Source organism: Coregonus clupeaformis, chromosome 35 (assembly GCF_020615455.1).
Source record: "Coregonus clupeaformis isolate EN_2021a chromosome 35, ASM2061545v1, whole genome shotgun sequence".
Lineage (NCBI taxonomy): Eukaryota > Metazoa > Chordata > Actinopteri > Salmoniformes > Salmonidae > Coregonus > Coregonus clupeaformis.
This window is the reverse complement of record NC_059226.1, coordinates 12,301,630-12,323,935: the sequence shown is the minus strand read 5'-3', so window position 1 is coordinate 12,323,935 and position 22,306 is coordinate 12,301,630. Positions and strand designations below refer to the sequence as shown.

General features: G+C 41.7%; 1 pseudogene; it reads left to right on the top strand.

The window, feature by feature from the left end:
• Positions 1-10,307: 10,307 nt before the first annotated feature.
• LOC121550772 lies at positions 10,308-21,272 on the top strand (annotated as a pseudogene).
• Positions 21,273-22,306: the final 1,034 nt, after the last annotated feature.

Genomic DNA, 22,306 nt, shown 5'->3' with positions numbered 1-22,306 from the left:
AGAACCTTGACGACCTTTTACCTAGCCGGTGGGGATTCCGGTGGGGTACGCCCACCCAGGTAGTGGCAGTGCTGGCAACACTGGCTGCAGTAACCCATGGGGAGGGGGTCACACTCGGACAATCAGAGAGGGGGTTTATCATTGTAGCCCAGGTGGCACAAAATAATCAAAGGTCTGACCGCATGGAGATGCTTGGGAAAATGGTTACAACAGGGGATCAGAGTGTTTGTGTCTCAGGTGAAGAGGGTGGATCTGATCTCCATCACCTAGGACTTGACATAGATTAAGTAGATTAATCAAATCTCACATTGTTATCAATTTCTGCTCAATCTGCATGCTTTCTCAATCAGCTTTAACTGTATGTGCACTCGTAAATCAAGTTATTTCTCGAGTTGGGCTCTAGGATATAACAGCCGTTGAGTATCTGATTTTATGGTGGATTGTGGAGGAGGGGGGTTGAGTGTGTTTGAGTATGTGAGTATGTGCGTGTGTGCTTGTCTGGCATCTGTTGTGGGGGGGTGGGGATGTTGGGGGGGAGGGTATGGGATGGACCGCGGGAATTATTTGCTAGGATAATAATTGCTTGTCAATGAATTAAATGTAATACAATGGCAATCCGGTTTATATGTTAGAATCCTACGCGTGAACTGCCGACATTATTACGCATATTAATTGATAATGATGGGAAATAGGATATGCATAATTAAAAAAAAAATAGTTACATATATATATATATATATATATATATAGGTGAAAGCATTGGAAATGCTTTTGGCGGTTAATCTGCTTCTGTTTTGTGGGTGGTACTGTGTGCTGTTTTCGATGGATGGGTCCTGGCCTCTCGGGGCCTTAGGGATGCGGAGGGACGTGGGTGGGATGCTGATCACTGGGATGACGGCTCAACTTGGGATGGGGAGGGGCTTTAGCGGGGGAATTAGTGGAGAACAATTGAAGGGTTGCTCCGTAGCAGTGCAAATATCACGGTACAGCTATATGGACACTCAATCATTACGCTATTTTTTATTGGTAAATTTACAAACATATATAATGATAAATAGACTTGAAACTTGTATCTCATTATGGTGTATGGTGAAATAAGTATAGCCAGTTATAATTGTAATGGCTTAGCTGATAATAACAAAAGAAGAACAATATTTACATGGCTCAAAGAGAAGGAATATAATATCTATTGTATACAGGAAACTCATTCAACAATTCGAGATGAAGTAGCGTGGAAAAAGAATGGGGGAAATATACTTCTCCCATGGGCAAAGAAATTCAAAAGGGGTGATGATATTAATTAATAGTAATTTCGATCCGAATGTGCAAATTGTACAAATAGATACACAAGGTAGATGGATTATTTTAAATATGTTATTGGACCCTAAACAGATATGGCTCATTAACCTTTACGGACCAAATAATGATGATCCACAATTCTTTGACAATATATATAATACATTATCAAGCCTGCAAGCAACTCAAGACAATATTATTATGGTGGGGGATTATAATACTGTTTTAAATAGCACAATGGACCGTAAAGGAAATCACACCACAAACAATCACCCACATGCTCTTAAGGAAATTGTGAATGTCATGGATACATTAGAACTAATAGATATATGGAGGCTTAAATATACTGATCTAGTGAGATATACAGTGGGGGAAAAAAGTATTTAGTCAGCCACCAATTGTGCAAGTTCTCCCACTTAAAAAGATGAGAGAGGCCTGTAATTTTCATCATAGGTACACGTCAACTATGACAGACAAATTTAGAAAAATTAATCCAGAAAATCACATTGTAGGATTTTTTATGAATTTATTTGCAAATTATGGTGGAAAATAAGTATTTGGTCACCTACAAACAAGCAAGATTTCTGGCTCTCACAGACCTGTAACTTCTTCTTTAAGAGGCTCCTCTGTCCTCCACTCGTTACCTGTATTAATGGCACCTGTTTGAACTTGTTATCAGTATAAAATACACCTGTCCACAACCTCAAACAGTCACACTCCAAACTCCACTATGGCCAAGACCAAAGAGCTGTCAAAGGACACCAGAAACAAAATTGTAGACCTGCACCAGGCTGGGAAGACTGAATCTGCAGTAGGTAAGCAGCTTTGTTTGAAGAAATCAACTGTGGGAGCAATTATTAGGAAATGGAAGACATACAAGACCACTGATAATCTCCCTCGGTCTGGGACTCCACGCAAGATCTCACCCTGTGGGGTCAAAATGATCACAAGAACGGTGAGCAAAAATCCCAGAACCACACGGGGGGACCTGGTGAATGACCTGCAGAGAGCTGGGACCAAAGTAACAAAGCCTACCATCAGTAACACACTACGCCGCCAGGGACTCAAATCCTGCAGTGCAAGACGTGTCCCCTTGCTTAAGCCAGTACATGTCCAGGCCCGTCTGAAGTTTGCTAGAGTGCATTTGGATGATCCAGAAGAGGATTGGGAGAATGTCATATGGTCAGATGAAACCAAAATATAACTTTTTTGGTAAAAACTCAACTCGTCGTGTTTGGAGGACAAAGAATGCTGAGTTGCATCCAAAGAACACCATACCTACTGTGAAGCATGGGGGTGGAAACATCATGCTTTGGGGCTGTTTTTCTGCAAAGGGACCAGGACGACTGATCCGTGTAAAGGAAAGAATGAATGGGGCCATGTATCGTGAGATTTTGAGTGAAAACCTCCTTCCATCAGCAAGGGCATTGAAGATGAAACGTGGCTGGGTCTTTCAGCATGACAATGATCCCAAACACACCGCCCGGGCAACGAAGGAGTGGCTTCGTAAGAAGCATTTCAAGGTCCTGGAGTGGCCTAGCCAGTCTCCAGATCTCAACCCCATAGAAAATCTTTGGAGGGAGTTGAAAGTCCGTGCTGCCCAGCGACAGCCCCAAAACATCACTGCTCTAGAGGAGATCTGCATGGAGGAATGGGCCAAAATACCAGCAACAGTGTGTGAAAACCTTGTGAAGACTTACAGAAAACGTTTGACCTGTGTCATTGCCAACAAAGGGTATATAACAAAGTATTGAGAAACTTTTGTTATTGACCAAATACTTATTTTCCACCATAATTTGCAAATAAATTCATAAAAAATCCTACAATGTGATTTTCAGGATTTTTTTTTCTCATTTTGTCTGTCATAGTTGACGTGTACCTATGATGAAAATTACAGGCCTCTCTCATCTTTTTAAGTGGGAGAACTTGCACAATTGGTGGCTGACTAAATACTTTTTTCCCCCACTGTACATGGCGGAGACTGAATCAAGCTAGTCGTCTTGACTTCTTTCTTATCTCATTCTCGTTGGCACCAAACGTTAAAAAAAGTGTTGATAGGGGACAGAATGCGGTCGGACCATCATATAATAGGCAATAGGAACTTCTGGATGCAATTAAAGACTTTAAGTCTGGGAAAACTCCAGGGTTGGATGGCATACCAGTCGAGGTATACCAAACCTTTTTTGATATACTAAGAGGACTGTTATTAGCATGTTTTAACCACTCCTGTGTAAATGGTAGATTATCTGACACTCAAGAAGAAGGTCTGATCTCATTATTACTGAAACAGGATACAAGTGTAAAATATAAAGATCCAGTCCATTTACAAAATTGGAGGCCCCTTACACTTCAGTGTTGTGATGCAAAAATCCTAGCAAAATGTATAGCGCATAGAATTAAAAAGGTATTGTCGGATATTATTCATTCTAATCAGACAGGTTTTTTACATGGAAGATACATTGGAGATAATATAAGGCAAGTATTGGAAACAATAGAACACTATGGAAAATATGGGAAACCAGGCCTGCTATTCATAGCAGACTTCGAAAAGGCATTTGATAATGTTCGACTGGGGTTTATATATAAATGCCTGGAGCATTTCAATTTTGGAGAATCTCTTACAAAATGGGTCAAAATCATGTATAGTAACCCTAGGTGTAAAATAGTAAATAATGGCTATTTCTCAGAAAGTTTTAAACTGTCAAGAGGAGTGAAACAAGGTTGTCCACTATCGGCATATCTATTTATTGTGGCCATCGAGATGTTAGCTATTAAAATCAGATCCAATAATAATATCAGAGGATTAGAAATACAGGGCTTAAAAACAAAGGTGTCATTGTACGCTGATGATTCATGTTTTCTTTTAAATCCACAACTAGAATCCCTCCACAGCCTCATAGAGGATCTAGATACATTTTCTAACCTCTCTGGATTACAACCAAATTATGACAAATGTACTATATTACGTATTGGATCACTAAAAAATAAAATTTTTACATTACCATGTAGTTTACCAATAAAATGGTCTGATGGTGATGTGGATATACTCGGAATACATATCCCAAAGGAAATAAATGATCTCACTTCAATAAATTTTAATAGAAAGTTAGCAAAAATAGATAAGATCTTACTACCATGGAAAGGAAAATACCTGTCAATTTGTGGAAAAATCACCCTTTACCTATTTGCTTATGGTCTTGCCTACGCCTAGCGAACAGTTTTTTTAAATTATATGAGAAAAAAATATTCAATTTTATTTGGAACGGCAAGCCAGACAAAATTAAAAGAGCATATTTATATAATGAATATGAATTCAGAGGACAGAAATTATTAAATATTAAAGCATTAGACCTATCACTAAAAGCTTCAGTCATACAAAAGTTATACTTAAATCCGAACTGGTTCTCAAGCAAATTAGTAAGATTGTCTCACCCAATGTTCAAGAAAGGCCTTTTTCCCTTTATTCAGATTACAACCTCTCACTTTCGGTTATTTGAAAAGGAAATAATCTCCCAAATGTCACTATTTCTAAAACAAGCCATAGAAAGTTGGTTGCAATTTCAATTTAATCCTCCAGAAACGACAGAACAAATAATGCAACAAATATTGTGGTTTAATTCAAATATACTAATTGACCAAAAAACTTTCTTTTTTGACAGAATGTTTAAAAAAGGTATAATCTTCGTAAATGATATCATCTGTAGGACTGGTGGAGTTATGTCGCACATGCTGCTGACAAAAACATATGGAAATGTCTGCTCTACCCAAAATTACAACCAAATAATTGCAGCCTTACCGCAAAAGTGGAAGAGGAAAGTGGAAGGGGGAGAAAGTAAGGAACTTGTCTGTCGGCCTTGGATTACTTTATCCTATCCCAGGTATTCCTTAAAGAGGTGGGGTTTCAAATGTCTCCGGAAGGTGGTGAGTGACTCCGCTGTCCTGGTGTCGTGAGGGAGCTTGTTCCACCATTGGGGTGCCAGAGCAGCGAACAGTTTTGACTGGGCTGAGCGGGAACTATGCTTCCGCAGAGGTAGGGGAGCCAGCAGGCCAGAGGTGGATGAACGCAGTGCCCTCGTTTGGGTGTAGGGACTGATCAGAGCCTGAAGGTACGGAGGTGCCGTTCCCCTCACAGCTCCGTAGGCAAGCACCATGGTCTTGTAGCAGATGCGAGCTTCAACTGGAAGCCAGTGGAGTGTGCGGAGGAGCGGGGTAAAAAGCATAGTGGGCTGGACTCACTTCGCATGATGTTGAAGTTGAATGCATGTGACGTGAGAGAACTTGGGAAGGTTGAACACCAGACGGGCTGCGGCATTCTGGATGAGTTGTAGGGGTTTAATGGCACAGGCAGGGAGCCCAGCCAACAGCGAGTTGCAGTAATCCAGACGGGAGATGACAAGTGCCTGGATTAGGACCTGTGCCGCTTCCTGTGTAAGGCAGGTTCGTACTCTCCGAATGTTGTAGAGCATGAACCTACAGGATCGGGTCACCGCCTTGATGTTAGCGGAGAACGACAGGGTGTTGTCCAGGGTCACGCCAAGGCTCTTCGCACTCTGGGAGGAGGACACAACGGAGTTGTCAACCGTGATGGCAAGATCATGGAACGGGCAGTCCTTCCCCGGGAGAAAGAGCAGCTCCGTCTTGCCGAGGTTCAGCTTGAGGTGGTGATCCGTCATCCATACTGATATGTCTGCCAGACATGCAGAGATGCGATTCGCCACCTGGTTATCAGAAGGGGGAAAGGAGAAGATTAGTTGTGTGTCGTCAGCGTAGCAATGATAGGATATACAGTGGGGAGAACAAGTATTTGATACACTGCCGATTTTGCAGGTTTTCCTACTTACAAAGCATGTAGAGGTCTGTAATTCTTATCATAGGTACACTTCAACTGTGAGAGACGGAATCTAAAACAAAAATCCAGAAAATCACATTGTATGATTTTTAAGTAATTAATTGGCATTTTATTGCATGACATAAGTATTTGATCACCTACCAACCAGTAAGAATTCTGGCTCTCACAGACCTGCTAGTTTTTCTTTAAGAAGCCCTCCTGTTCTCCACTCATTACCTGTATTAACTGCACCTGTTTGAACTCATTACCTGTATAAAAGACACCTGTCCACACACTCAATCAAACAGACTCCAACCTCTCCACAATGGCCAAGACCAGAGAGCTGTGTAAGGACATCAGGGATAAAATTGTAGACCTGCACAAGGCTGGGATGGGCTACAGGACAATAGGCAAGCAGCTTGGTGAGAAGGCAACAACTGTTGGCGCAATTATTAGAAAATGGAAGAAGTTCAAGATGACGGTCAATCATCCTCGGTCTGGGGCTCCATGCAAGATCTCACCTCGTGGGGCATCAATGATCATGAGGAAGGTGAGGGATCAGCCCAGAACTACACGGCAGGACCTGGTCAATGACCTGAAGAGAGCTGGGACCACAGTCTCAAAGAAAACCATTAGTAACACACTACGCCGTCATGGATTAAAATCCTGCAGCGCATGCAAGGTCCTCCTGCTCAAGCCAGCGCATGTCCAGGCCCATCTGAAGTTTGCCAATGTCCATCTGGATGATCCAGAGGAGGAATGGGAGAAGGTCATGTGGTCTGATGAGACAAAAATATAGCTTTTTGGTCTAAACTCCACTCGCCGTGTTTGGAGGAAGAAGAAGGATGAGTACAACCCCAAGAACACCATCCCAAACGTGAAGCATGGAGGTGGAAACATCATTCTTTGGGGATGCTTTTCTGCAAAGGGGACAGGACGACTGCACCGTATTGAGGGGAGGATGGATGGGGCCATGTATCACGAGATCTTGGCCAACAACCTCCTTCCCTCAGTAAGAGCATTGAAGATGGGTCGTGGCTGGGTCTTCCAGCATGACAACGACCTGAAACATACAGCCAGGGCAACTAAGGAGTGGCTCCGTAAGAAGCATCTCAAGGTCCTGGAGTGGCCTAGCCAGTCTCCAGACCTGAACCCAATAGAAAATCTTTGGAGGGAGCTGAAAGTCCGTATTGCCCAGCGACAGCCCCGAAACCTGAAGGATCTGGAGAAGGTCTGTATGGAGGAGTGGGCCAAAATCCCTGCTGCAGTGTGTGCAAACCTGGTCAAGACCTACAGGAAACGTATGATCTCTGTAATTGCAAACAAAGGTTTCTGTACCAAATATTAAGTTCTGCTTTTCTGATGTATCAAATACTTATGTCATGCAATAAAATGCAAATTAATTACTTAAAAATCATACAATGTGATTTTCAGGATTTTTGTTTCATCACAAAACCGGAGAGCAACCTCTGTCTTATGGAAGTCAACAAAGCATATTGTATGTAACAAACATTTACATGACCTACAGCATGGTCAAGCAAGTTAATGTTTCAGACATTTTCGGACCACTAAACAACTATTGATTTAGAACCACGGAGAGTTACCGCAAGTCACAAAGAAAACAGTAGCTACCTCCACTATTCCAGCACCATTTCAACTACAACATCATCAAATCACCTATGCTTAGTCTAATACAGTGACAACTAAAATATACCAAAAACAATTTAGTCCAATCAACATAAGCTAAATATGACGTGGCTGTCCAAACGGTCTATCACTGTCATACAGTACACTTTTTTATTTTTTGTTGTCTTAGGCTACCTGGCTAAAATGCTTGCTAGCTCGCCTAACTTATTTTCATGGGCCACATTAGCTAGTTAACATTATAATGCCTTCTACTTCTAGATACAGTGGGGAGAACAAGTATTTGATACACTGCCGATTTTGCAGGTTTTCCTACTTACAAAGCATGTAGAGGTCTGTAATTTTTATCATAGGTACACTTCAACTGTGAGAGACGGAATCAAAAAATCCAGAAAATCACATTATATTATTTTTAAGTAATTAATTTGCATTTTATTGCATGACATAAGTATTTGATCACCTACCAACCAGGAAGAATTCCGTCTCTCACAGACCTGTTAGTTTTTCTTTAAGAAGCCCTCCTGTTCTCCACTCATTACCTGTATTAACTGCACCTGTTTGAACTCGTTACCTGTATAAAAGACACCTGTCCACACACTCAATCAAACAGACTCCAACCTCTCCACAATGGCCAAGACCAGAGAGCTGTGTAAGGACATCAGGGATAAAATTGTAGACCTGCACAAGGCTGGGATGGGCTACAGGGCAATAGGCAAGCAGCTTGGTGAGAAGGCAACAACTGTTGGCGCAATTATTAGAAAATTGAAGAAGTTCAAGATGACGGTCAATCACCCTCGGTCTGGGGCTCCATGCAAGATCTCACCACGTGGGGCATCAATGATCCGTATTGCCCAGCGACAGCCCCGAAACCTGAAGGATCTGGAGAAGGTCTATATGGAGGAGTGGGCCAAAATCCCTGCTGCAGTGTGTGCAAACCTGGTCAAGACCTACAGGAAACGTATGATCTCTGTAATTGCAAACAAAGGTTTCTGTACCAAATATTAAGTTCTGTTTTTCTGATGTATCAAATACTTATGTCATGCAATAAAATGCAAATTAATTACTTAAAAATCATACAATGTGATTTTCTGGATTTTTGTTTTAGATTCCGTCTCTCACAGTTGAAGTGTACCTATGATAAAAATTACAGACCTCTACATGCTTTGTAAGTAGGAAAACCTGCAAAATCGGCAGTGTATCAAATACTTGTTCTCCCCACTGTATATAATAGAATTATTGTAAAATTAACTCTGTCCATAAGGTGTAGATAGTAAGTATAGACCGGAAGTAGAGGCCTGGGCATTGTTGTTCACTAATTTACTCCAAGTAGGGAAAGGATGGTGGGGTTGAAAAGTAATAAAGGGGAGTATATATATATATATATATATATATATATATATATAAAAAATAAAAAAAAACATGGGGGATTGGAAGTGATGCAGACAATTACATTGATAGATTGTATCTTCTATCTGCAATATTAAGCTGATCCATCCCCCCCCCCAAAAAATAATAATAATAAAAAATAATAAATAAATGAAAAATGAAAAAAAAAAAAAAAAAAGATATTTTTGTACAGATATTTTTGGTGAACGTCGGGAACCATATCGCATCGGTGAAAGAGCCGTTTATTAGGCTCCCTGATTTGCACACTGCTACTACTGCTTTTTCAGCTCAAAACAACGATTATCTGCAGATAAGTTAATTCTCTAATAGGGTGAATCCTCATTGCAGAAGCAATAATTAGTGGGAAGAGCGGGTACATTCTGGTCCACGTTCACTTTTGCAGTGCGTTATTAGGTGATCTAATAATTTGGCCAGGTAAAAATGTATTTGAACCTGCATTTCATGATCTGACATAATGGTAGCCTATTTTTAGGGCTTTACATTGGAGATTGGTTCTAGGTGGTCCTAAACATCATGGTTCTAGGTCGAATGTTAAGCATTTTGAATGAAGTGCCGTTTAGGAGCGAAATGAGTAGTCTCTTTTAAGTGAATGGAGCCAAATGAAAATACTCGGAATGTCCATCACTAGCAAACATGCATTCAACTTCAACATCATGCGAAGTGAGTCCAGCCCACTATGCTTTTTACCCCGCTCCTCCGCACACTCAACTGGCTTCCAGTTGAAGCTCGCATCTGTTACAAGACCATGGTGCTTGCCTATGGAGCTGTGAGGGGAACGGCACCTCCGTACCTTCAGGCTCTGATCAGTCCCTACACCCAAACGAGGGCATTGCGTTCATCCACCTCTGGCCTGCTGGCTCCCCTTCCTCTGCGGAAGCATAGTTCCCGCTCAGCCCAGTCGAAACTGTTCGCTGCTCTGGCACCCCAATGGTGGAACAAGCTCCCTCACGACGCCAGGACAGCGGAGTCACTCACCACCTTCCGGAGACATTTGAAACCCCACCTCTTTAAGGAATACCTGGGATAGGATAAAGTAATCCTTCTACCCCCCCCCAAAAAAAAGTGGTTATCCCACTGGCTATAGGGTGAATGCACCAATTTGTAAGTCGCTCTGGATAAGAGCGTCTGCTAAATGACGTAAGTGTAAATGTAAATAGCATTGCAATTGGCTGAATTGATATGTGTACTGTTCCCTGATTGAACTCTTTGGCCTGAATGTCAAGCGTCACGTCTGGAGGAAACCTGGCACCATCCCTACGGTGAAGCATGGTGGTGGCAGCATCATGCTGTGGGGATGTTTTTCAGTGGCAGGGATTAAGTGACTATCGAGAGAAAGATGAACGGAGCAAAGTACAGAGAGATCCTTGATGAAAACCTTCTCCAGAACGCTCAGGACCTCAGACTGTGGTGAAGGTTCACCTTCCAACAGGACAACAACCCTAAACACACAGCCAAGACAATGCAGGAGGGGCTTCGGGACAAGTCTCTGAATGTCCTTGAGTGGCCCAGCCTGAGCCTGGACTTGAACCCGATCTAACATCTCTGGAGAGACTTGAAAATAGCTGTGCAGCGACGCTCCCCATCCAGCCTGACAGAGCTTGAGAGGATCTGCAGAGAAGAATGGGAGAAACTCCCCAAATACAAGTGTGCCAAGCTTTTAGCGTCATACCCAAGAAGACTCGAGGCTGTAACCGCTGCCAAAGGTGCTTCAACAAAGTACTGAGTAAAGGGTCTGAATACTTATGGAAATGTATTATTTCATTTTAATTTTTTTGTGCAACATTTTCAAAAAACATGTTTTTGCTTTGTCATTATGAGGTACTGTGTGTAGATTGATGAGGGGGAAAAAACTATTTTATACATTTTATAATAAGGCTGTAATGTAACAAAATGTGAAAAAAGTCAAGGGGTCTGAATACTTTCCAAATGTACTGTACTTTAATACAATACTTGGAGCCGAAAGTGCTTTCTACATGTAGGCAAAAATTATAATACGTAGTGGTCTGAGTCTACGCAGTATACAAATAGTCTATTGATATCTTGCATTTAATCTACCTTTCAGCGCATGGACCCATGACCTTGCTCTCCGGGCAGACTATGACATTGCCTCCAAGGAGAGAGACCTGTTCTTTGCGCTGGATGTAAGTATGGCTCTATGGGTTTGCTACTTTCCTCTACAGTACATGTGTATGTCCCCATGTAGCCTCAGTTAGTGTGTGACACTTTTCTTTCTCAGAAGGACACATTTAAAGTGCTTTTGTTTTGCATTGTAGTGTTTCAAACCTAATGTTAGAAAGAATCAAGGCATACTCTTTTTGCATGTCCTGCTCATGCACTTCCATGCATCTCTGCATTCAACCCTGAGTTTCATGTAGACCGTGTGTAACTGCTTGTCCCTCCCTACCTCAGGCGGTGGATCACCTGGAGTCCCTTATCTCCGACTGTGACAGGAGAACAGAGCTGGCCAAGAAGCGGCAGTTCGAGACCCAGGAGGAGATCAGTGCAGAGGTTGCAGAGAAGACTGACCTGTTGGTGTGGATGTTGTGGGCGCAGAGGTCTGCCGAGAGCTGTGTGTGTGTTTGCTGAATGAGGAGATTGGGAGGTTATTGTGCTCAATGCTCAGTGTCTGCAGGTTTTGTGTGTACAGGCAGAGAAGGTGCACAAGCTGAACAAGGATATCGAGAAGTTGTTGGCGAATGCGGAGCAGCTTGGCGTGGATGGCAATGTGGAGGAGGCCCAGAAAGTCCTGCAGGACGTGGAGAAAGTGTGCAACAGGAAGAGAGATGCAGAGGTACAAGGCCTCCAATCCCATTGAAACCCCTTGATAAAGGAGCTACAGATCTTAATTTGATCCAGTTTTCTACAGCAGGAAAGTATTCCTGCAGCAACAGGAAATGTGAATTATTATTATTATGAATATCTTTCATTCAAAGGTACGTATGTTGGTAAGCATGCTGATAAACTAATGTACAGTGTTAACAAACAGTTACTAGCTGCATTTATTTGAGTTCTGCTGAAGTTACAGAATAAAAAATCAATTTAAAAAATACAAATAACATTTACAGCGGAGCATTTGAATATACACTGAGTGTACAAAACATTAGGAACACCATTCTAATGTTGAGTTGCACTGTACGTTTTCCCTCAAAACAGCCTAAATTTGTTGGGGCATGGACTCAAAAGCATTCCACAGGGATGCTGGCCCATGTTGACTCCAATGCTTCCCACAGTTGGAAGGCAGCAGCTAATGGGGATCCCTAAAATACAAAAATACAGTTGTGTCAAGTTGGCTGGATGTCCTTTGGGTGGTGGGTGGACCATTCTTGATACACAAGGGAAACGGTTGAGCATGAAAAACCCAGCAGCGTTGCAGTTCTTGACACACTCAAACCGGTGCGCCTGGCACCTACTACCATACCCCGTTCAAAGGCACTTATATATTTTGTCTTGCCCATTCACCCTCTGAATGGCACACACACACAATCCATGTCTCAATTGTCTCAATGCTTAAAAATAATTATTTAATCTGTCTCCTCCCCTTTATCTACATTGATTGAAGTGGATTTAACAAGTGACATCAATAAGGGATCATAGCTTTCACCTGGATTCACCTGGTCAGTCTATGTCATGGAAAGAGCAGGTGTACCTAATGTTTTGTATACTCCATGTAAGTTACCAACAACCTAGCTCGTTTGGCATGTGTATAGTGACTTCTATGTATCACTTTGAAAAGTGTAACAATGTGCCTGGTACATATATAAATAGAAGGCATTCTTTTCAGAATACAATCCTAAATATGAATTGAAATTTTGATTCCTAAATCCTGTTCCAAGTTGTTTGTAGGCAGGGAGTGATAGACACTCTTTAGCAGTCGGATTGGTTTTGAATATATCGTAAAAAATGGTGTGAGATGGTACCAGTGGGGAAGTCATTTGTTATTTTTTGGGCCCAATCTCGGGCTTGTAAGTATCTAAAGAATTGTGGAATTTGGAATATTGAACATATTTGAGAGAGATTCAAATGAGGCAAAGGTGCCATCTTTGTAAAGGTCAACAAGTTGTCCCCCATACCTTGTCACATGCGATTTCTCAGACAGCACTGGCACGATTTTGACAACTTGCGTGAATGATGCGTCTTGCCATAGAGATCTGGCATTTACAAAATTGCACTGATTAGCCCAAGGCGGGAGCTATGGTAATTAAGTGAAATTTGCGAGTCAACAGGAAGGAACAGGCGAAACGAGAGGCATAACTGTGCCCAAACTCTATCATCTTCAGCAGGTGGAGTTCAATGAGTGTCGAATAATAAAAATGATTTATTTTTATTTTGGCTTATTTGCTACGTATGGCTTACTTGATCGAATAGAAGTTTCGTAGTGCTTAGGTTGTTAGGAATGTTATACTGATAAGTAGGACATGTGACATCCAGGCAACTTTGAAAAACCCTTCAAATCGGGAGTTGTGCCTGTTGGTCACACGCGTATCTGCCCTCTCATTGGCTAGAATGGTCCCACCTGATCTTGCCTCCTCCCAACTGCCTTCTAGAGAGGAAGTTATTTTACACTGGTTGAACCGGGCCCGTCGCGTCATCGGGCGAAAGCGGGGAGGAAAGAGTGAACAGTAATCTGGCTCTGTCATTTTGTCAACAAGGCAGCATGGTGTATCGTCCAGAAAATAAATGTTTGCATTTTCTAACTCGTTTTCATTCAAGTCAGATAAAGCATCTTTATCAAAAGCAATCACTTTTAAATGGGAAGAAGAAACAACAACTAATAATTACTTCATGTGCTTAATTACGTCACTTTTTGTTTTGCGTCGGATAGAGCGGGGAGATTAATCGAACCCCCTCAGTCTGAGTACCGGTGTCTAGCTAACATTCCACTCCTTGGCATTGCCGAACCGAAGAGTCTGGCCTTTCTGCAATCTCAACGTTCAATATGCACTGGATTTACGGCAGAGTTGCTCATTGGTTGTTGGAAATAACATTATTTTCAATGACAACATGTGGAGCCTCGAAAATATTGTAATGAAACAGGCAGGGAGCAGGTCTCGAACCCTCAATATTGTAGCCCGAAATCCAGCGCGCCATCGACAGTGCCCCAAAAGCATGCTCAAGTGGCAGAGTCGATAGCTGCATTTATAAATCCAGGGTCGTTTCACAACTCCCTCCTTTCAAAGTGCGCGTCTTCGCGCTAGTTTACAACTCAACGTCTTACAGGAACGCGCTCAACGGCCAAGCACACTCACGTTCGTGGATGCAAGGTCCGAATCCGATCACTTCTGACACCAATGTAATGACCTGGCTAGATCATAAATGAGCAATTGTCCAGACAGCGGTTTGAGTTTACGAATTCCCGGTTTATTAACCAAACTCAACACAGGCTACTGTTTGGCCGTAGCCCACGCCAAATAAATCAAGGATACCCGTATAAAATAACCGTGACCACCTCTTGTTAAGACCAGATGAAAGAGAGATAACAATGGCTGAACATGGTCTTAAACTAGCGATGTTCCACCCCCCTGCCCCTGCATGTCGGACCCCGCGAACACTGGGTACTTGTAAGTACAACACAACCAACGAACAGCATAACACATAACACGCAGCTGTCTGTGCGGGTCGCTACAATATAATTTGAATTTATAACAAAATCAAAAACCAAACATTAGCTCTTAGCTAGGCAAGTTCTATTTTGAGGCTAAAAAAACGAAGACTTTTTTTGGTTGGAATTGCAGTATGTATTTACTTTTGAGAATTTAGATGTGAGCTATCAACTTTTGACAGACTGGTTTCATCTGGACAAACAAACGGTTGCTTAGCAACCGGATAGCAACTTTCTGTGGAGAAAAAAAAGTGATAGTGCCCATATTTGCATAATCATTGTGATTGGGGGATCAAATCCTCTTTTCTCCTCAAGCTTATTAATGATAGAATGTTCATATTTGAAGATGGCAGGAAAAGCCAGTCTCTTTGGCACATTACATGGAGTACGGGGAGTGAATTAGCTAGAGATGGTACCCAGGCTAACTGCCTTCCATTTTTGAAGACATTTCTTTTAAATGCTGCATCATTCGTGGGGGAGGTTGCCTTATATCAAAAGCTTTGTCTGCAAGGGATGGTGGGAAAACATTTACATATTTAGCAGACGCTCTTATCCAGAGCGACTTACTTACTTACTTAGTGAATACATATTTTTTTTTATACTGGCCCCCCGTGGGAATCGAACCCACAACCCTGGCGTTGCAAACGCCATGCTCTATCAACTGAGCTACATCCCTGCCGGCCATTCCCTCCCCTACCCTGGACCAATTGTGCGTCGCCCATGAGTCTCCCGGTCGCGGCCGGCTGCGACAGAGCCTGGATTCGAACCAGGATCTCTACTGGCACAGTTAGCACTGCGATGCAGTGCCTTAGACCACTGCGCCACTCAGGAGCCCCAAATGGTTATAGACCAGGGGGAGTAGGGAAGTATGTTTCTAACATCTAGGTTCAGCCTCAAAGGGACAATCAGCAGTTGCTACAACCATTTTTGGATTTATAAATGAATTATATGTACCCATTGATTTTTGAAGAATATAACTTATTAATGCCTCATGAGTTTTGTTTAAATGTCATACCCCATCAGAACCCAAAATGCTTGTTTTACTCCAATGTTTTTAAACAAAGTAAATATAAACAAACACTATATAACCTCAAAACATGATTAAAACTAGAAATTGATTATAATAGTGGATTTTTTTTTTTATAGGGGTTAATACATTTTCTGTAAGGGAAAATCAGGTCTGAAATTTCAAAGTGGAAATGACAAACTTCAGAAGCCTTTTCAAACCTATAGTTTACTATAGTTATTCTGCAATAGGGTGATCAAATTAAGATCCTACATCTGTACTTACTCTGGCCAAATAACACTCAAAGCAGCTTGGAGTAAAAGAAGGTCACTTGCATGATAATTGTTTTATTATTGATGAAAGGTGTTTACGTCACTTGGTCAGGTCATGCACGAGCATCATTGGTTCCCATAGTTTATGCCATCACTTAGTGTTACGTTTCTTGTAGACCTATGATGGACCTTGTAGTTGGAGGTTTACGCATGCAATGCATCTTTCTCCCATTTTCATTATCTTTCTTTCTTTCTCTTAGGATGAGTACCGGAACTCGATGCCTGCCTCCAGTTTTCAGCAGCAGAAGCTTCAAGTGTGTGAAGTTTGCTCCGCCTACCTGGGTCTCCATGACAACGACCGTCACTTGTGGCGGGAAGCTTCACCTCAGATTCATTCAAATCCGAGAGAAGCTGGAACAGCTCAAGGTGTGTGTGTGTGTCAGACCTGGGTTAAAATTGTGTTCACATACATTTCAAAGTAAGTATTTGTATATTTTTCTTTTAAAATACAAGTAGATTAATATTGGAATGTATTTGTTGGAAAGTATTGGCATGTATCTGAAAATACTGAAATACACAAACAAGTACTCCCATGCATTTGAGCCCTGGTCTGTCCTATGGGTATTTGAAATGTATTTAGAAACATGTATGCGCAAAATCATTGTGTGTTTTGCATGCTAATGGCAAGTCTGGTGGATCTTTCCTCTGATCAGAAAACAGTCCTGGAGAAGCAAGAGAAGAGGAACCAGGAAGAGCTGAAGAGGAGGGAGGGGAGAGAGAAGGAAGAGAGTTTGAAGAAGAAGTGGGGTTGGATAGGGATTAGCCGGCCATGTACTTTGCAAAGCCATTGGCAATGTTCAAACTTGTTAGCTATAGTCTTAATCAGTCAAAACTGTTCGCTGCTCTGGCACCCCAATGGTGGAACAAGCTCCCTCACGACGCCGGGACAGCGGAGTCACTCACCACCTTCCGGAGACACTTGAAACCCCACCTCTTTAAGGAATACCTGGGATAGGATAAAGCAATCCTTCTACCCCCCCTTACCCCACCCCAAAGAAAGAAAAAAAATATATATTGTAAAGTGGTTATCCCACTGGCTATAAGGTGAATGCACCAATTTGTAAGTCGCTCTGGATAAGAGCGTCTGCTAAATGACGTAAATGTAAATGTTGTGGAAACAGTTAATGATTGATCAAATCAACCAGTAAAATATTTGGCATTTGTATTTGAGCAGGACATGCAAAAATTGTATGCACAGAGGCAAGTTCTGATGAAAGCTGATGCTGAAACTCAAGTCATTTATTTCTCTGTACCCTTGATTCTTTCCAACATTAGTTAATCAGGACTAAATCTCACAAGAAAATGTTGGAGCCCAGTTTGGCTGGACTTGGATGTTCACAGGGTACCTTACATTTTGAAGCAAACATTTAGATGTAGTTTACTGGACAAAATATATAGAGCTTACTGTTTTCTGTTGTAGGATGCGATCTTGGAGCCGAGAGAAGAGGAGGTGAGGAACTGGTTTTGTATGCCACGAGGTCGTATGTACAGTGGGGGAAAAAAGTATTTAGTCAGCCACCAATTGTGCAAGTTCTCCCACTTAAAAAGATGAGAGAGGCCTGTAATTTCCATCACAGGTACACGTCAACTATGACAGACAAAATGAGGAAAAAATATCCAGAAAATCACATTGTAGGATTTTTAATGAATTTATTTGCAAATTATGGTGGAAAATAAGTATTTGGTCAATAACAAAAGTTTCTCAATACTTTGTTATATACCCTTTGTTGGCAATGACAAAGGTCAAACGTTTTCTGTAAGTCTTCACAAGGTTTTCACACACTGTTGCTGGTATTTTGGCCCATTCCTCCATGCAGATCTCCTCTAGAGCAGTGATGTTTTGGGGCTGTCGCTGGGCAACATGGACTTTCCACTCCCTCCAAAGATTTTCTATGGGGTTGAGATCTGGAGACTGGCTAGGCCACTCCAGGACCTTGAAATGCTTCTTACGAAGCCACTCCTTCGTTGCCCGGGCGGTGTGTTTGGGATCATTGTCATGCTGAAAGACCCAGCCACGTTTCATCTTCAATGCCCTTGCTGATGGAAGGAGGTTTTCACTCAAAATCTCACGATACATGGCCCCATTCATTCTTTCCTTTACACGGATCAGTCGTCCTGGTCCCTTTGCAGAAAAAACAGCCCCAAAGCATGATGTTTCCACCCCCATGCTTCACAGTAGGTATGGTGTTCTTTGGATGCAACTCAGCATTCTTTGTCCTCCAAACACGACGAGTTGAGTTTTTACCAAAAAGTTATATTTTGGTTTCATCTGACCATATGACATTCTCCCAATCCTCTTCTGGATCATCCAAATGCACTCTAGCAAACTTCAGACGGGGCTGGACATGTACTGGCTTAAGCAGGGGGACACGTCTCGCACTGCAAGATTTGAGTCCCTGGCGGCGTAGTGTGTTACTGATGGTTGGCTTTGTTACTTTGGTCCCAGCTCTCTGCAGGTCATTCACTAGGTCCCCCCGTGTGGTTCTGGGATTTTTGCTCACCGTTCTTGTGATCATTTTGACCCCACGGGGTGAGATCTTGCGTGGAGCCCCAGATCGAGGGAGATTATCAGTGGTCTTGTATGTCTTCCATTTCCTAATAATTGCTCCCACAGTTGATTTCTTCAAACCAAGCTGCTTACCTATTGCAGATTCAGTCTTCCCAGCCTGGTGCAGGTCTACAATTTTGTTTCTGGTGTCCTTTGACAGCTCTTTGGTCTTGGCCATAGTGGAGTTTGGAGTGTGACTGTTTGAGGATGTGGACAGGTGTCTTTTATACTGATAACAAGTTCAAACAGGTGCCATTAATACAGGTAACGAGTGGAGGACAGAGGAGCCTCTTAAAGAATAAGTTACAGGTTTGTGAGAGCCAGAAATCTTGCTTGTTTGTAGGTGACCAAATACTTATTTTCCACCATAATTTGCAAATAAATTCATTAAAAATCCTACAATGTGATTTTTTTGAATTTTTTTTCTCAATTTGTCTGTCATAGTTGACGTGTACCTATGACGAAAATTACAGGCCTCTCTCATCTTTTTAAGTGGGAGAACTTGCACAATTGGTGGCTGACTAAATACTTTTTTTCCCCACTGTATAAGTGTAAATTGGTTGTGTGCGAGTTTGTTGCTAAACGAGTACTTGCAAGTCATAGCGAACCACCATTCTTGTGTTCACGTGCTATCCCCTAAGATATGTCCTCCCCCAGGTCTCGCTCTGGAGAGTGCAGGAGGCGGCATTCCCACTTGCCCTCCCGGGAGAAGCGTCGCTCCCGCTCCAGGGACCGCAGTGAGAGGGAGAGCGAGCGGGAGAGACGGAGGAGACACCGCAGCCACCCATCCAGCAAGGGCCACAGCCGAGAACGCAGTCTAGAGCAAGAACGGCGCTCCAAACTCAGGTACCCAACTGCATCTTACCCTCCTTTACCTCAATAACTCATTTATTTTTGCATTGGGATATAGTAGAGTAAATGAAGTTTGACAGGCAGTTCACTTGGTGCCGCTGAACTGTATGTCATTCCACGAATAGAGTGCCTTTGGGTAGTGTAATTTAGTAAATAAATAACTTTATTTCACCTAATTTTAACATTCGGTCATAAAGAGCACATGTTCAACTTCCTAACAAACATGTTTTCCCATCTCAAGAGGTTAAATTAAGGAACATGACTATAAAAGTGACCGGGTTGATCATTACAGGGTTGATGATTTCATCATAAATCAGCCATAACTCCCCTTGTGACGGGGAGAATGGAAGCTTGTTGTGTGCTACAGGGAGGGAAAATAAAATACAAGCTTAACAAAAATGTTCACGTTGTTAAACATTTCTAGCTTACAGGGTTGACGTGTTGACGTGCTCGACATGCTCACTTTTCCTCCACAAAACACCAGAAAGAGTATAACCAGCTCACCGGCGTTACACTATGATTTGACTATTAAATGTTCAATGTTTCTTTAGAAAAATATTTTTTAAGGTATAGTTTAACCATATTAAAACGAGTTCAGTTCATGTGACAGGATTAAACCTGAGGGACAATGTAAATTGATCACTGATCACATTAAAGAACAAATCTTCAGAATTTACTTTCCCAAAGCAACAAAATAACTAGGGCGTTACAAATTATGGTAAATCTTTGGGTTAAGTGACGTGGGATTTTTTAATTTTATGCACTTTGAGATTATTCTGTATAATGAAAAGCTTAAAAATGGTTTAGTTAGAGCATAGATGTATGCGATCCAACTGTTAAAGAGGCACTATGCAGAAATCACTCCGGCATTTCCTGGTTGCTAAAATTCTAATAGTTCGCCTAATTTCAATTTGTGACTAAACAAGCAAGTATAGTGTAGAGAATCATTTTACCATCGAAACCGCTGTGAAATATATTTTCCATAACAGCGAATATTGTATTTTCAGCTGTTTGAAGCAGGTGTACAAAACCAAAAGTAAAAGATGGAAAAAACGAAACATAAAAATGGGAAGCATAGAAATAGCGCACATAGAACAGATCTACCGCTTCTTCGACTTGCTTTCAATGGGAATGACAGCTCTATAACTCACATTTCTATGTGAATTTGGTCGAGTCGCCCAAAAAGTTCCATATTGCAGCTTTACATTTTGTTTGATTAAAAACCACTAAAAGGCACTCTATTCGTGGAACGACCCATTTCCTCTCTCTCCTCTGCCCCTTCTCCATTTCTCTGTCCTCCCTCATCATTCTCCTCTCCCTCTTCTCTCTGTCCTTTCTTGTCTCTCTTTCCTTTCTTGTCTCTCTTTCTCACACAGTTTGTCCCGGGATAGGTCAGGGGAGAGGGACAGGAAAAAGTAATCTTCTTCCTCAGATTGGCGTAACGGGAGGTCAGGGTCTCGTCGGTCGGAGGACAGGGCTGAAGAGGCCTAAGGAATCCCCTCCCTCATCAACATGATCCTAGAATTTAAATGATACAATGACTATGAGGTTAAAGTGCAGACTGTCAGCTTTAATTTGAAGGTATATTCATCCATATTGGGTGAACCGTTTAGAAATTACAGAACTTTTTGTACATAGTTGCCCCATTTTAGAGAACCAAAAGAATTTGGAAAAATTCACTTATGTTTATTAAAGTAGTCAAAAGTTTAGTATTTGGGCCCATATTCCTAGCATGTAATGATTACATCAAGTTTGTGACTACAAACTTGTTGGATGCATTTGTTGTTTATTTTGGTTGTGTTTCAGATTATTTTGTGGCCAATAGAAATGAATGGTAAATAATGTATTGTCATTTTGGGGTCCTTTCTTTTGTAAATAAGAATATAATATGTTTCTAAACACTTCTACATTAATGTGGATGCTACCATGGTTACAGATAGTCCTGAATAAATCGTGAATAATGATGAGTGAGGAAGTTAGACAAATATTATACTCTCCCAAAAATGCTAACCTCCCCTGTTATTATAATGGTGGGAGGTTAGCATGTCTTGAGGGTATGATATCTGTAACTAAACATATTCTATTGTTATATATACCCTCAAATGAAAGCGGACTTTAACCTCATAGTCATTGTATCATTTCAAATCCAAAGTGCTGGAGTGCAGAGCCAAAACAACAACAACAAAAATCTTACTGTCCAAATATTTTGGGATCCCACTGTATGTTTTTAGCCTGTGGAGATGCTCCAGTCGCATTTTTGGCTTGGTGTTCAGTCTGAGGTTTCAAGCTGTTGGAAATAGTTTTGCGTTCGCTTAAACTTCCACGTTTACCGAATGTAGTCAATTCACCACAGATTGCCATGTCAATGTCTGAGGGAAATCTATGATCAATAATTTGTTTGTTTGTATATTTATATGCACTGTTATGTATTTACATTGTACTGTCCTGAAATTATTAATATAACAATCGTACAGATCAACTGGTGGTGATTTTACATGACTTTTTTGTCTGTTTGTTAATTACTGTTAGTCTGGGTGCCAGACCAGGTGGATTTGGCAGAGCTCTTTTTATAGCTCTCTTTGAACCCTCTTATTCATGTGCCTTTTAATCCTTAAGAGAGTCTATTGACACATAATAAAATGCCTCAAGCTACCGCATCCGTCTGTCGGTCGCATCTGGTGTGGAAGGTGGCCAAGCTACAGCGGTGTTTGTCAGTCCAATCGATATCTCGAAAATCTGTCTTCTCATGAAACGTCTGTATCGTCCGAACGGTTTGGCCTGCAAACGAATATGA